Raw genomic sequence first — 12,720 nt, forward strand, 5'->3', positions numbered from 1 at the left:
GGAAGTTTTAACCAAGTTGATTATACATATGATTGCTCATTTTAAAAGAAGTCAGAATGCTTTTCCTGTTACAACAGTAAAAACACACCAACAGTACATAAATTTAACACACACGTATAGGAGACATGTTTAGAACCTTTTAAGAATAGCAAAGAATAATCTGGGCGATAAATTTAATTAATTCAAATAAGATATTTAAACCAAATATATTTTTAAGCTACTACCTCCCAAAAGAATTAAATACAAATAGTAGATAAAATGCAACTAAATATGCAATGTTGCATTGTTTTTATTTGCATGGTGATAGCCATTTGAGGACTCCCAACTTAAATTCACTAGAGATTTTTAAGCCAGTCTCCATACAGGCATCTCATAGAGATTGTATATGCCAAGGATCTTGCATGGTAACCTCAGCAGCAGAACTACTGGGCAGCCTTATCCCAAATATTTTTAACTCATTCATTTATGATTACAAACACACAGTGAAATACACTAGAAATGATGACTTTAGATTCAGAAAGAAATTAAACCAGAGACTTTCAACCCTAATTCTTGTGGTTAACTACAGCCTGAGGTGCTGTTCTTTTACTAAAAAAAATAATCCCCACAGGAAAAAAAAAAATTATAGAAAACATGTACAAAACAGAAAGAAAAGACAGAAAACCGTCTAATTTCATCCTTTTTCCTTATGACTTTTCCAGTGAAATACTGATCTTTTAAAGAGCAACAGGCAGTACAAATCCTACAGTGGTAGATATCATGCAAAAATGATGAGACTTAAAAAGGAGGAAAAAAATATGAAACAACTGGTAGGTTGTCTACCTACAGTGAAGCGCCTTTTTTTTAATACATGCATGTTTCCTATTTATACAACACATTTTTATAAAAATGTGAAAAATAACCCCTCCCTCTGTATTGGCAAAAAAATCTGACAGTATCTTACCTGCCTCCAACATGCCAAGGTTGATTAACACTCTGCCAAGATTAAAAAGCAGAAAATACCCTCCACCACTGACACAGCTCTTCTCTCTTTGAGCATCATTCTGCTTGTCAGACAAGATCTTTTATTTTAGAGGTTATTTTTCTCAGGAGTCAGTTTGGGGGAAACACACTCTGTCCCAGATGCCTCTATCTTTTAAAGCCAGTATTTGAATTTTCTTAAGGTAGTGGTGAAGTTACCCTGAACATTTTGTTACTGACATGAAATCTACCCATCTTGGCCAAGACACCTCCAAAACTCATCCTCCACCCACATTCAACCTGTCAGCATTCATCACAGCCACAGCCTTTGTGGCATCGCAGCACTACACACTGCGCTCTTCTCTCATCTCAATTCTAAAATACAATGTAGTCATATATTTCTCTTCATTTAGACATAAGCAACTAGCATTAAGGTTTTTTTCATGCCAACAAGCTATATAGATTTTTTGCAGAGTCCTTCCTCTAAAAGTTGTTGTGCTGCACCATTAACTAAACCTGGAGTCACTTCAGTTTCATTGGGTTCTGCAGATCTAGGAAAGCTTCCTGGTTTAAAATGTCCTCAGCCTGCTCCTTGAGTCATGGACTTACGGATTAATTCTTCAAACATATATACATACAAACAGCTCTTCTACCACTACTCCATAGATCAACACCATCAGGACAAGCAAAGGCAGCATCTCTCTGTCATGGAGCAGAGAACTAACCTGTACATTTCTCAGTGAATGCAGTTGTTTCACACTTTAATCCACTTATAAAGGCAGGTAGAGCAACATTTCTGTGGATTCAGATATCCCCCCACAAACTGCATCAGACACAACACAAAATGCATGGGACTTCTGTAGCTGCCTTGCCCATACAAGGCTGTCTTTTGTCCTGCATTTATCTGGGCTTTTATCTGACCTGTCATGTCTAGTCCATTCCAACCCAATATCCATCCCCAGTTCTGCGCTGACCCCTTTTCCTCAGCTTCAGAAGCAAGTTCTTGGAGCGACAGTTGTCTCTCATCTGTGTCTGCAATGACGCATTCTTATGGTGACACCAAATTGTATCCATTTCCTGCTAATCCATGTGTCGGCAAAACCATATTTCCTCGCCCACATGAATCATAGAACTATGATGTTTATAATGAAAAATCATTTCATATTAAGTTCCTAAAACCTCTGTCATGCCTAAGCTTTACTTACAGTATTGACACTTCAAAACTCTACTGCAAAAACACCCCAAAAAGGGGGAAAAAATCACTCTGTTTTATTTCTAATTCTACTGAGCCTCATCAACCCTGAATATCCCTGTATTACAAGAACTGTCCTACACTGGTCTAAAAATCCTGATGGGGTCCAATGGAAAAGGAAAAGATGGGCCTGTAAAAGGTAACCAAGACAAGCAGTCTGTCTCCAGTTGTGTTCCTATCTCATCACGCAGGTCAGCAATCTGATCATAACAAAACTAGCAAAAAAAATTGGTTAATTTTCATCTGGATCAGTTCCTTTATCAGTGACTCAGCACTTGCAGGAGTGGTTGGGAAGTGAGGGAAGAGAAGGAAAGGGAATGGAGCCAGTACAGTTAAGCATAACTGAGACTGAAACATGATTCACAGCAGGATTAGAAGAGACACTAATGAGTAAAGTCATTAAATTATGTGAAAAAAATGGCTGAAAGGTACTTCAAAAAGACAATGTGGTGTTACGATGCATTACTTGTTTGGCTACAAAAAATTTAGGATAGCTGTCAATCTTGACTGCTCTGTTAGGACTATGTTAGAATTCTACCAGTTACTATTGTACTTATTCTATATGAGCTCCTGCTTTTGTTTTAATCCATTGCATGAAAACCTTATTTCAAAATTATTCTTTTCACTTTAGTGTGAACTCCTTCCCAGACAACTTAATTTTCAAGAAAACAAGCACTCTCTACCAGAGTAAGAATTACCTTGTGCATGCATTATGTAAATACAACACTAAAGCTTACATTCACAGTTCTAGACAAAGTTTACTTGAAAGATAAATTTAAAAAAACAAAATTACTATGACAAGACTCAAGGTTTTCCAAGCAGCATACTACATCTACTTGCCCACACTGTTATGTAGTAGGAAATGACTTTCCACTTGCTGGACAGGAGTACATCTTCCCTACACCTGCAGTGATCTAGTGCTGAATTTCACAGGTAAGATACAACACTAACACAACACAACAACAAAATACCACTTGACTCAGTTGCTTCATCAGATCCTCTAATAACTACTAGCTCGAATGGGAAATAAATCAGTGCAGGTTCCCATTAGCAAGTTAACTTTACAGGTAATGCAGCCACATTCCTCCTCAAAAGTATGTGAACCAGCAGATACAGCTTGGTTGGGAGGTTAGGGAGTCAATCAAACTGCTATTACAGCTGTAGCATTTTCAGGATGCTCTGCTTTCACCACATTTAGATTCTATATGAGTTATCTATTTGGGGCTCCTGGAACAAACAGTAACATCTAGCCGATTCTGTAAATTTAGATAAGAATTTCGGCAAAGTTCTAGTTCACTGGGGTTACACAAGTGATGTAGCAGTAATCTCAAAGTAATCCACCTTGGAACCAAGGTTTAAAACTTCGCAGAGTTTTAAAACCCAGAGATCGCTGCTATTGCTCCTGCCCGGACACATTCGCTACTTAAACACTGCCTGTCAACTTGGACCCGGTTTTCCAACACTAATTGTTAACAGCGTGATCTAATCTGCACCAGCAACCAACTCCCGAATGCCCTCAGCTATTCTTTCAGAGGAATTGTCGTGTGGAAAGGTTTCATGGTCTACATGTATCAGACAGACACAAGAAATTTGTTGGATGAGGAAATAGTTACTTATTGTTTAAAAGCCGTCTTGTAGCAGAGCTGACTCACAGATCTCAAGACTCGAGAGAACTGTCTACTGTTATCCTTCACTTCGCATTGTTTCATTCAACGTTCCAACAGCTTCCTCAGCGGGTTTGGCATCAAACTCGTTAACTCCTGTTCGAGCCATGACGTGAGGCGGGACCAAGGCCGCGCGAGACCGGACAGCACGGGGGGCTCAGCAGTGCCGGCTGCGGCCAGCCGCACACCCCTGCGGGAAGGGGCTTTGCGTACGGGAGGCGGAGGGAGCAGCGGGCCGGGGCCGGGGGCCGCCTCCCTCCCTTCTTCCCTCCCGCCCCCGGCCCACCGCCCGGGCCCAGAGATGGCGGCCGGCGCCGCCCGCGGGAGGGCGAACCTCGCCGCGCCCGCCCCGCCGGGGCTGCCGGGGCCAGGGGCGCCCTGCGGCGGGCGCGGGGTTGGCGTGGGTCCGCCCGCGGCCGGCGCGGGGAGCGGAGCCACCACCTGCGAGCCCGGGCCTCGGCAGCGCCGGCCCGGGGCGGGATCCGCCGCGACCCCCGCTGCCCCCGGCAAGGAGGTACTCACCGCAGCGGCGGCCCCGGCACCGGCACTGGCTCCGGCTCCGGACAGGTGTTTCCCTCAGAAAGAAGCGGCGCGGGCCGGGGGCCGGCGGGGAGGCTCCATAGCCGGCGGCAGAGGCAGCTCCGGAGCCGCCGCCAATCACACGCCGGGCGAAAAGGGAACCGGCTGCGCGGCCTCCCCGCCCCGCCCGGCCCCGTCGCGGCCTCGGGCGCCCGGGCCCGGCCCCGGCCCCGGCCCGGCCGCATCAGCCGGAGCGCACAGACCCTCTGCTGGGGTGAAAGCACTACAGCTGCGGTGAGGCTTAGTCGCCAGCACAAGGCACGCAGGACCGGGACGTGTCCTGGTGTCAGCACCGGCAGCAAAAGCTCCCTTGGCGCAGCTTCCTGAGGTGTTCCTTGCCCAGGGCCCCACAGCCGGCTTGCCCATGGCCCTCCTGCAGCGACCTCCGCCTGCCCGGCCAGACCTGACAGCTCCTTCAGCCCCACACCTCAGGGCAGGGACAAATTAGATTGTCTAAACTGCCCTTAAAAACCCCTGGAGATGGCAACCTACTCCAGCATGGTGGTCTCCTGCTTAGCAAAGATTTTCATGCTGTCTGATTAAAATTCTCCTACAGACAGAGCATCTTGCTCGTCTTATTCCTGTTATTCAGTTTGGGGGTTTTCTTCATCTGTCCCCTCCAGCTACTTTGTTGTTTGAATTTGCTGTGTTAACTGTTTTTCTACTATTTTTCCATCTCCAGACGGGCAGTCCTCGATCTCCCTTTTTAGGTCATGTTCCTTAGACCTCCTGTGATTCCTGTAGCTCGCCTCCGGGTTCCTGCCAATTGGGCCACATTGGTTTTGGAAAGCACTGCTCAAAACTGGACATAGTAGTATTCCAGCTAAGGCCTTGCCAAAGCTGCCCACAGCAGGAGGATTAATTCATCAGCCTTACGGTGCCAGACTCCAACTGCAGCTCAGGCATAACCATTCACATGCAATTCAAACACAAACAAACAAACAACTCCCCCTCACCACTCTTTCCCCATTCAGGCTGCTGTCTGTTTGGCTCTGAATGAAGCTGAGTGTTTCTGTCTCCACAGCTCTTGTTCAGACTGAACAGCAAAACTCTTTCCATTATTATGTTGAGACATTTTTTTGACCCAGATCTTGCAGTGAGATTCACAGGTGAACTGTGTATGGCACAGAGTACACACACTTGCCCTGAAAACTATGCTGACATAAGGTTACATCTTCAGGGAGCACTTTACAAGACCATAAGTTGCCACAAAGACTTTAAAAATTATTATGATTTTTCTAGGTACACATTCTTAACTTCCATAGAAAGAAAATATCAGAAGGAAGTAACTAGTATGTTACATTATTATAAAAAGTTGGATAATTGTTATTGTAGCATGGATGGATTCTTTTGACTAAAAAAATCATTTGCATGGTGTTAAGAATCATACCAGCCTGAAGCAGAAAAGAGAAATTTCTGTTTCAAAATGAATATACATTACAATGAACTGTGTCTGTAAGGGATCATAATAGCTGTACTGGCCTCAAGTTCCTTTTTATGTGAAAGCAAAGCAAAAACCTTCAACAACTTCCATGTGATGTGTGTGCAGCATAGGGGAAACACAGTGAACACTCACTTCATGCTTGGTTTTGCCTAGTACAATGGGTAATATCTGTCAAAGCAGTTCAGCTTTGCATCGCATTACTGAATGCTTTAAAAGACATTTAAAAGCCTTATCAAAATAGGAAGTCTTTTTTTTTTGTTGTGGTTTTTGGCTGGATCCCCAGATGGATCACTCCGGGAACACAAGTGTAGCCAGTTTGGCAACTAATCCTGTTAAAATCCGTGGACTTTATTTGGGGATGCACAAACACATGGAGATTTGAGCAGCTGAATAAAAAGACTGTCATTTGTCAAAAGACAATTATAGAGGGGATAATTTACAGCCAGAGCAAATGACATGTATTGTGTTGATTTCAGCCAGAATTGTATAACATTTTTAAAATAGCTATAAGTCAATGTAGTGTTATTTGCAATGAAAGAATAAATTATTTTATTTATTATATTTGAGAAAGGTTGGTAAACTGAAAATCTTGCTCTTTTCAGGATTTTGTATGTTAATGAAATATTACATTTTTGCAGTTAATCTTCAGCTCATCTATATACAGCTTATTTTCTTTATTGCTTTTTTTGGCAAATCAAGTAATACAAACTTTCCTGTAGGTGAGAATGCTCTCCTTATAGGTTGTATATTCTTTAGAAATAAACATTTTAACATTATTTTATTCCTGTTAATTTCTATATGTGACTTAAACCCTCTCCCATAAATTATCATTTGGTTTGTTGGTTGTTTTTTTTAGTCAAGAACAGCCTGCACAATAAATTGAAATGCATATTTTACCATATCAAAAACAGAACTTTAAAACTGTCAGGAATACCATAGCTTAATGAAGAAAGGTGAAGAACGCAATTTGATATTTAAATGAAGCTGATTTAATCAAAATTAGTCATGCAAAGAAGCAATCATTTTGCTAATATAATCTTGTAGGGTGCAGTCAAAATGCAATTATTTCCTTTCTCTACCAGCTGTAATAAAAATATGACAAGAAATTGCTGTCATGATTTTAAACGGGAGTTTTGGAGTTGAAAAAATGTAAGATGGTATCTTTTGTGTCCTCTGCACAGTCAAACATCAGTTTTTATGTTGTTTAGTGGAGAAACAGTGATAAAGAATAACAGCCACATTAAATGCTCAGCAACAACTTTATGTACTGACACATGTTGGATGTAAATGTTCTGTTATCATTGACAAATTGGATTCATTGCAATTTAGGAAATAGTATCTAATACTTCATGTTGGTTTTTATTTTCTATATTGCCAGCAGAGAAAAAAAAAAATTAAACGCAGAAGCTTTGTAGGCCTTGTAACAACAAAGTCAAAGCCTACTTGCCTAAATTCAACAATAGCTACATTCAGTTTTGTAATTGCTTCTCTATGTAAAGAAAATGAAAAAATTCCATTGTATGATACATTGTCCATCCTGATGGAATGATAGGTAGCCTTCTCCTTTCTTGGAGAATTTATAAGCTGGAATTTTCTAATTGTGTTGTAAACTCTTTGTGTTGCATTCAGGGGAGGATTTAGAAGAAATTGACAGAATCCCTTTATTTTACAGCTCTGCTGTAAAAATGGATCATACAAATATGTGATCAGTTGTATTAACATCATTGTCATTGATTTGTCAATATGCACAATCACATGGTAACTTTGGTATCAAAAATAAGCTTCTCTTCTTGCTATAACTTGCCAACAAGGAGAGGAGGAGTGAGCTGAATTTTAGTTTGGCTTTTGCATCATGTTCTAGGTATGGTAGCTGTTTGTGAAAGGGATGTAACTGACAGATAAGTGTTGCCTGCAGATCTGTCCTCCATTCACAGCTTTATGTCATGGGAAAGGCAGCTCTGGTGACCCAGATGCTGGTTCTGGGTCATTGCCTGGGGAAGCTGGAGAATGCTTTGGGGAAATAGGGGGATCCAGAAGAGCAAATTAAGGAGGGGGTCTGTCTTCATCCCTCTGTAGGCAGTTAAGTCCTCTCTGAGATGTCTCCTATGTGAACTTGGTTCCCAGCTAGAAGCTTGGTCCAGGGGAATCTTTTAAGATCTGCTGGGCATGAAAGAAGCCTTGTGGCCTGATCCAGAAATGATTGCTGTAAACGTCTATAGGCAGAGCAGAGTCAGGAAATCTCTAACAAGGAAAAGATGAGTCTTTCCTATCTCTTCCCCATCTTCTCCAAGAAATACCCACTCTTTCCTTTCCTCCTAATAGACTGGTGCTCCTGGTGATTGAGATTTTACACAAAATCCCTCACTTCAAACAGTTTAAGCTTGCAAACAGGAAACAGCAGGTGTTCAGAAGCCTTCTGAGATACATCTGCTGAAGACTTTGTCTCCCATTTTACTGATTTAGGCTGCTATACTTCAGAATAGGTATTTAAAGCACAGGGGTGGGAGTGCAAGCTGTTTCCTCTGTAGCACATGCATACACACTTCAGCTGAGATGTAAAATTCACATAATACCTCTTATTGGCTTGAATGCCTTTTTTTTTGTCTGTTCAGACGTGTATGAGTTTGTCAGAGAGAGATGCAGTTGTTGTGGTAGCAGAGTGTGTAAAGAGATCTTTAAGATCACTGGTTATTCTTGAGGGGTGGAGAAACTCCAAAGTTTTTATGGCTGCTGACAGAGGGAGGTCTCAGTATTAGGTGGTGATGCAATATTGCATCATCTTGTGGGACATGACAGAGGAAATGAAAGAGGTCAGAAATAGAAAAATAAAGAATAGGAGTTCCCAATACCAACAATGCCTCTAGTCTAATAGCGTTATATTAAGTGCTCTTTAGTATAAGGTACCGACAAGAATTCCTCCGTCTCTGAAAGTTTCTGACATGGAAGATAATGAGTCTAATTTGCCAATACATTATGAGGTTTCTCTAGACAAGCTCTCTGAACTGTGTTGCTGTGCTGTCTTTCGGTCCTGATATTTATTGCTCTTAATCTTTAAAAATTTTCTCAGCTGTATATTCATTTGTTGATGCAACCTTTAGTGTGTGAGGAGGTAAACATATTTGCATTACATAGAAGTTATGTAAGGCTAGACTTTTATCAGAGGATTTCTGTATTTTTGTTCTCGTGAATGACTAATGTAAAATTATTTCCCTTTAAATTACCTCATTGCCTCTCTCTGTATATTAAAGCAACATATCCTTTAGACAGAAATGTGTTTCTTACTAGAGTCTCAGGCACCCCACAGGCTAATTGATCAGCTGTCATAATACTCAGGAAGACTGAAAAGATATTTAAGGAGATCTATTTGTTCCACGGAGTTTAGTTGAATACAAAATTGGCTACAAAGAAAGCTCCTTCCCAGCCTGGTCTTTTCTGGAAATATACCCTTAATCTTCTCCAACAGCTTTAAACTTAGACAGGTGGCCTTAGCAGAGTGTCCAGATCACCACATCTGAGGGGATTTTGGGGACTGAATAACAGGATTTCATTCCAAAATGCTGAATCCCTTGTACAGGAAGCCTGCGGGCAGGTCTGTTTCAGGAGGAGGCTGGGGATCCTATCTGGGAATCCTGTTGGGGTGCTGGGTTCACATCTGTGACAACACTCCATACACTGGAGATGGTACCTCATCATAGTGGTAGCTTTGCTAGATAAATACCTGTCCTTGGATTCTGGGTTTACAGACAAATCAAAGCCTGGCCAGCCAGCACCACCATGATAAGTAAAAGCCACTTTCAGTCCTCGAACTTTGTATATTTGCTTCCTAGAAAGAAATCTGAGAAAAGCTGTGAACCAAACTTCCACATGGGAAGCATCAACCCTTACACACAAAATGAGAACAGCATTATGCTGTGGATATTAGTGCTTCCTCGTGTGTCAGTCTGGTCTCTATAGATGGCTGTCCATTTTCTATGTCAGCCAGAGTTGGTTAAAGACAAACATGGAAACACAGCCCAGATAAAACAGCTGGTATTGCCAGACATCCCATGTATTTTAGTATTCCCTGAGTTACCATCACAAATATTGCATTATCTATAAAATGTATATTTTCCTGCTAGCAGTGGAAAGCCAGGCATCTACAGCAAAGTTTTCCAAAGCCTCTTCAGTATTTCACAGCTTAAAGCCTGAGCTGTTCAGCAGGTGAGGACATAGTAACTAAGCCCAGTTTGGGTGGGACATATCCCAGTCATTTGTGGAAGGCAGTAACTGCTGCAAGGTGCCTGTCAGAGCCTGCTCTTCACACTCTCCACAAAGTAAGATGTGTCTTATTCTCCCTTGATCTACACTTTGGGTTGCAGTTCTGCACCTCAAAGCTCAAAGGGAATGTAGCAATGTCAGTCTCTGCACCATGACTCAGAGTCATGCTACCTCACGTATCAGCTGGATACCTGCTACACTACTTAGGTGTGATAGAAACCTTTAATATCTCCTACTTCTGAAGTTAAAATATGTCAGTTGGCCTGATCATGTTTTCCAGGGCATGTAGAACACTGACCCCAAGTATTATGTTGGTCAGGTTAGGCCAGCTTGTCTGCAGCACCTGTGTGGCTGAAAAAAGGCAGGGCATTGAGCTGGATCTCTTTATAGTTGTTCATCTGGCTGTCAGTCAGTGACTGAACAGACATAGCCCACAATAATAATTTCATGAACAACATTCAGAATTTCTTTGATGCATTTCAGAAGCTACTGGAAGTCTTCCTGAATTCACATAATGAGGCAGACATGCAGAAGCCTTGTGTTTCATCCCAGCAGGGAGCAATTGTTCTTCTCTGGGAAGCTGATGTTCTTTCCCAGTATTTTCCCGTTGTGTCTCCAACAACGAAATGTTTTAGCTGAGATGGTGTGATTTTCCTTCTTCAATAGAGTAACCTAGTCCTGGATAGAACAGATGCTGCAGTCTTTCCAAAATGCAACAGTACCCTAAAAGGGTGTGGTAGGTTGCCATAAATAAACGTATAGAGATGAGGGACACATGGGACGATCCTAGGATAGTATTTCCTTTTTGATCTCAGATGATTTAAAATACTCCAGATTGGCTTTGGACTCTTCCTAGATTCCATTAAAGAGAAGAAAGTAAAATAAATGTGTAGAAGGTCCTGCTATATCCAGAGGAAGAGGACAAGACCACACCATAGAAGAATTATTGGTATTAGGGATGTGTAACAAACCCAAATGAATGAGTGACTTTGAAGACTGCATTTTGAAAATCCCTCCAGAACAGTGATTACAAAATGCTACATCGCAGAGCTTGTTTTAGGCAGAGAAGTTGCTGGTATTGTGATAGCAGGCACTGCCCCTGAGGAGTGGCTGCAGATGTGGTGGGACAATGAGGATCAATGCTGCAGAGCTTCTCTGCGGAAGGGTGACCTGCTGGCACAGGACTACATGGTCCCTTGGGCTCCAACACCTGTGAATGGGGCTTCTTAGATTTCTATGAAAAAGTGAAGCCCAGAAGAGTTTAGTGACTGCTGTCTTGACAGGCTGAGCACTGGAGGTGGCAACCACACCTGGAATCTTACTTTTCATTGGTTTTGCCTCTGTTTCAAGTAATTGGCATCACAATCGTTGTAGATGAAATGGACATTTGAAAAGGTGTTGCTGGGAGTTTCGGAGTTAAGTGTTTGCACCCAGGAGGCTGCCAATGAAGGGGAGCAACCCAGAAGACCGTGTCTTGACTGTTCAGTACATGAATTGACTGGGCATGTTAAAAGCTCAGGAAAGAACAGTGTTGGCTGAGTTAAGTCAGTTTCACCTGGACAAACAGCAAGATATTCAGAGCAGTGTCCCTCTGCTAAGAGTGAAAGCACATCAAAAGCTGATTGATCTGAAATCCCAGATTTAGCTTGTGAGATGCTCTGGTATTGTGGGTATTCTCAGCTCAGTCAGAGAGAAAGAGAAAGGTTTTCTAACCAGGCAAGAGCCTGGGAAGCAGTTGGGAAAGAATGTAAATAATTCTCTAATCTATCTTGTTATTCACATTGTTTATAGATATGTTCTGCCGCTGTGCGTCATTCATTGCACACCAATGGTGTGACATGTTTTTACTCTACGACCAATGAAATTAGTCTTCTCAATGTTCTCTATATATGCAGTGGTACATTTGAAATAAATCAGAGTTCATTTTCTTAGCCTTCTGATCTGGAGTTCTCTGTTCCCATCCTGCTCAACAGCATCATGGTATCATGAACTAACCTCATGAGTTACCATGAGTACCATGAACTAACCTCACTGAAACTCATGGTAGATAAAATATATGGAGAACCATGACTATACAATGCATTCTTAACAAAAGAATTATTTAGGTGATGCATGGTCCATTGAGGGGTGCCACAGGAATAAATATATTTTAGAGCTCCAGGTAGTTAAGGGTTGAACAGTGTGGAGCCAAGAACACTGAAGGTCCAGAAAGGATATGATTTTGTGCACAGAGGGTGCACGTGCAATGGTAGCAGTGTTTGTGTTGGCAGTCACTTCAAAGGAACTTGGCATTACCCAATTAATTGGCATTACCAGCCTTAATTCCACGAAAGGAGGAGTACAAAAAGCAAGGATTCTTATCACTAGTGATTAGGGAAGAAACCAGCTGTTTGGGTTTGAGTTAGTCTGATAATCTCATTTAACCAAATTATGTACGTTGAAATGCTGTGGAGTTTGAGATATGCAAATCCATCATAGGTCCTGCAGCCAGGGAGAAGGGAAGGTCTTGCATTTGATGTGCTTGGAGAAGTATATGTGCAATTTTTGGCGGTGAAATTTGCTAG

The 12,720-nt window shown here is 42.0% G+C and overlaps 1 protein-coding gene across 1 annotated transcript in view; it reads right to left on the reverse strand.

Annotated features, from left to right (window-relative positions):
* PIK3CG (phosphatidylinositol-4,5-bisphosphate 3-kinase catalytic subunit gamma) overlaps positions 1-4,684 on the reverse strand; it is a 33,097-nt gene extending 28,413 nt beyond the window's left edge. The window contains exon 1 of the mRNA XM_053943047.1: positions 4,399-4,684. The gene's annotated coding sequence lies outside the window, so the exon portion shown is untranslated. The remainder of the gene's footprint in view (positions 1-4,398) is intronic.
* Positions 4,685-12,720: the final 8,036 nt, after the last annotated feature.

Source organism: Vidua chalybeata, chromosome 5, assembly GCF_026979565.1.
Source record: "Vidua chalybeata isolate OUT-0048 chromosome 5, bVidCha1 merged haplotype, whole genome shotgun sequence".
Lineage (NCBI taxonomy): Eukaryota > Metazoa > Chordata > Aves > Passeriformes > Viduidae > Vidua > Vidua chalybeata.